Source organism: Triticum urartu, chromosome 4A (genome assembly GCF_056163025.1).
Source record: "Triticum urartu cultivar PI428250 chromosome 4A, HENAU_Tu73, whole genome shotgun sequence".
Classification (NCBI taxonomy): Eukaryota; Viridiplantae; Streptophyta; class Magnoliopsida; order Poales; family Poaceae; genus Triticum; species Triticum urartu.
Genome location: NC_141876.1, coordinates 527808637 through 527813268, shown reverse-complemented (window position 1 = coordinate 527813268; position 4632 = coordinate 527808637).

The following is a 4632-nucleotide window of genomic DNA, read 5'->3' as shown; positions in this document are numbered from 1 at the left end:
ACATCGGGAAATGATGAACCAAGTCATCAACATGGGAAATCACCATGGACAGTATCAGCAGCATTCCAAGTTATCTGAGCTACAGAAGACACGTCCCCAAACATTTTCTCATACTGACAAGCATCTTGAAGCCGAGGATTGGCTTCGAGATATGGAGAGAAAATTAATTATTGCAAAATGTTCAGATCTCGAGAAAGTACTATATGCTCCGCACTATCTCACAGGAGCAGCTGCATCATGGTGGGAGAATTTTCTGCACATGCACCCCAACGAAAATGATATAACTTGGGATGATTTCAAGGGAGGTTTCCGTGGTGCACACATTCCCAAGAGTATTATGAAAATCAAGAAGAGAGAGTTCGATGACCTCAAACAAAGGAACATGACAGTGTCAGAATACAACGGTCAATTTACTCTATTGTCCCACTACGCCAATGAAGAACGTATGACTGAAAGCAAGAAGATGGAGAAATTCCTTGACGGTCTGGCGCCCGCGCTTAAATGCCAACTGGTCGTTCACACTTTTCCAGATTTTAAGACACTAGTGGACAAAGCTATTACTCTGGAAAATGAGAGACGTAGCTTGGAGGATTTACGCAAGCGAAAAAGAGACCAGACTACTCTTGCGCGCAACCACCGAAGCAGGACAGATTTTCAGAAAGGTGGGACACACAAACCTACGATAAACATCTCTCGCCCAACCAAGAATTTCCATGCAAGGGACAAAGAGTTCACATATCGCCCAGGCGTTACTTGCTACGCTTGTGGAGAAGAAGGGCACTACGCCAAACAGTGCCCCAAGCCAAGGAACTCGACCCCGAAGCCAAACAATGGTGGAAATAATTCAGCGCCCAAGCGCAACAATTTCAACCCCAACAACAACCACAGGAAGGGTCATCTAAACCACGTGACCAAAGAAGAAGCACAAAATGCTCCGGATATCGTACTCGGTACGTTTCCTGTCAACACAATACCTGCAACGGTTTTGTTTGATTCTGGAGCTTCTCACTCATTCACTTCGAAAAGTTTTGCTTTGCAAAATAATTTTTCGATGTTTCCCTTGGAAAAATCCATGATCATCAAGTCCCCTGGGATTCAGCAAGTTACTCAGAGTTACTGTCAGAATGTGGTTATTGAGTTCGAAGGATTGAAATTTTACGCCAATCTTATTGTGTTGGAAAATAAAGGACTGGATCTCATCCTAGGGATGGACTGGTTAACCACCAACAAAGGTTTTATTGACTATTTCAACCGGACCGTAATTCTCACGCACCACCACGGGAAGACAATAAGAGTATCAGCCAAAGAAAGAAAAATACCCCGGCAGCCAATATTGAATAAGGTGGACGTTTCTGAGTTAAGCAAGGTTCCAGTGGTATGTGAATTTCCAGATGTATTTCCCGAAGAACTACCAGGCATGCCACCAGACCGAGAAATAGAATTCAGCATTGAGCTAGCACCAGGAACCACCCCCATATACAAGAAACCATACAGAATGGCACCATCCGAGTTGATTGAGTTGAAGAAACAAATAAAGGAATTACTGGACAAGGGATACATTCGAGCCAGTTCCTCACCTTGGGGATCACCAATTTTATTTGCCAGAAAGAAGGATGGAACACTAAGATTGTGCATAGACTACCGAGCACTTAACATGGTCACAGTCAAGAACAAATACTCGATGCCACGAATAAATGATTTATTTGATCAGCTCGCCCAGGCCAAGGTATTCTCAAAGATTGACTTAAGGTCAGGATACCATCAATTAAAAGTGCGAACAGAAGATATCCCCAAAACAGCCTTCACCTCCAGATATGGACTATATGAGTTCACAGTTATGCCTTTTGGATTAACAAACGCCCCCGCATATTTTGTTCACCTCATGAACAAAGTATTTATGAAGTTTATGGACAAGTTCGTTGTGGTATTTATCGATGATATTCTGATATACTCCAAAACACTAGAAGAGCACGCGGAACATCTCAGGATTGTGCTAGGAGAACTCAGGAAACATCAATTGTATGCCAAATTCAGCAAGTGCGAATTTTGGCTAAGACAAGTAGGCTTTCTAGGTCACGTGCTGACCCAAGACGGTATCGCAGTGGACCCGGAGAAAGTCAGGGCCATACTTGACTGGAAGGCACCAGCCAGCGTAACGGACGTACGAAGTTTCTTGGGAATGGCAGGATATTACCGCAGATTTATTGAAGGATTCTCCACCCTAGCCAAGCCAATGACGCAGTTGCTCAAGAAGGACAAGAAGTTTGAATGGACAGAAGCCTGCGAAAAAAGTTTCCAAGAGTTAAAACGGAAATTAACCACAGCACCGGTATTAATTGTGCGAGACATACACAAAAACTTTGAGGTGTACTGTGACGCATCCCGAAAAGGTCTCGGGTGCGTGTTGATGCAAGAAGGCAAGGTTGTCGCATACGCTTCACGACAACTCCGCAAGCATGAGGAAAATTATCCCACTCATGACTTAGAAATGGCAGCAGTCATTCATGCACTTAAGGAATGGAGGCATTTCTTATTTGGGAATCGATGTGAAATATACACGGACCATAAAAGTTTCAAATATATTTTCACACAGCCAGAACTAAACTTACGGCAACGACGCTGGTTGGAATTGGTAAAGGATTATGATGTTGGTATCCACTATCATCCAGGGAAAGCAAATGTAGTGGTCGATGCTCTTAGTCGGAACCCCAGCTCCGACGAAAACAGTCTGCAAAGTTTGAGACCTGAATTCCAACAAGAATTTGCCAAACTCAACTTGTTAATGATCGCGGAAGGCACCATATCAAACTTGGAAATAAAGCCTGACCTTGTGGAGAGAATTAAAGAAGCTCAGCCTGGTCACCCCAGCATTGAAGGAATTAAAAGAAAGGTGAGTATGGGCAAGGCCTCGGAATTTGTCATAGGCGATGATGGAATATTTCGGTACGGAGACAGACTCTGCGTGCCAAACATAGAGGACCTCAGACAGCAAATCCTAGCTGAAGCACACACCACTCCATATTCGATCCACCCTGGAGGAACCAAAATGTATAAGGATATTCAGGAAAGATTTTGGTGGCATGGTATGAAGAGGGACATAGCCACATTCGTTGCATGTTGTGATTCTTGTCAACGCATAAAAGTTGAGCATCAAAAACCAGCCGGACTATTGCAACCAAACAAAATACCTGAGTGGAAATGGGATGAAATAGGGATGGATTTTATTGTCGGACTACCTCGGTCACGACACTGGAATGATGCCATATGGGTCATCACCGATAGATTAACCAAGGTGGCACATTTCATTCCAGTAAAGACAACCTACAACACTCAGAAGCTTGCCAGGATTTATCTCTCCCGTATAGTTTGTCTGCATGGAGTACCGAAGACTATAATATCCGACAGAGGCACTCAATTTGTCTCGAGATTCTGGGATCATTTACAACAGGCTCTGGGAACTCAATTGACCTTCAGTACAGCCTACCATCCCCAGACTGATGGACAGACTGAACGCGTAAACCAAATTTTAGAAGACATGCTGAGAGCATGTGTCCTCACCTATGGAACCAGTTGGGAAGAAAGTCTGCCATATGCCGAGTTCGCATACAACAAAAGCTACCAGGCCAGCCTGCGAATGGCACCTTTTGAAGCCCTATACGGACGGAGGTTTCGTACCCCGCTAAATTGCTCAGAGACCGGAGACAGCCGTATCTTCGGCCCAGACGTGCTCAAAGAAGCCGAGGAAAAAGTCAAGCTAATCAGGGGCCGACTCAAGACCGCTCAAAGCCCATAGAAGAGTTATTACGATCAGAAACATCGTGGGGTCAATTTTGAACCCGGTGAATTTGTATACCTACGAGTATCACCTATGAGGGGACTGCAACGGTTTAAGATTAAAGGGAAGTTAGCACCAAGATTCATTGGACCATTCTGCATAGTGGCACAAAGAGGCACTGTAGCCTACCAACTAGACTTACCCGAAGACTTGTCCAACATTCACGACGTGTTCCACGTATCTCAATTAAGGAAGTGCGTAAGCAAACCAGAGAAGCAAATATCCCATGAGAACATTGACGTGCAGCCAGACCTCACTTATCGGGAACGCCCAGTAAAAATATTAGAGGAGTCTGAAAGGAGAACCCGACAGAAGACCATCAAGTTTTTCAGAGTTCAGTGGAGCAATCACACCGAAAGTGAAGCAACTTGGGAAAGAGAGGATTTTCTTCGGACAGAACATCTATACTTATTTAAGGATCAGCTGAAATCTCGGTGACGAGATTTTTCCTAAGGGGGTAGGTGTTGTGACACTCCAAAAATTTTAATTGGTTTTCATGAAAAACTTTGTTGGATTTTTTTTTTAAAATGAGGGCATTTAAAATTTCTTTTCCAGAAATCCTTCCTCTTAAAAACTTCCTTTTCTTTAGCAAGGATTTTATTTTTTTAAACTATGGTGTTTGATCTTTTGAAACTTCTTCTCTGTTGGTTCCCTCTCAAATTATTTTGGGAGTTTAATCTTTTTCTTTTAAAAAAGAAACTCTATGAAAATTTGGGATTTTCATATCTTGGAAACCACCCATGATTTTGTATTTTGCCCATGTGGTAAAACCCCTCCAAAACCTCCCCTCCTCCTTG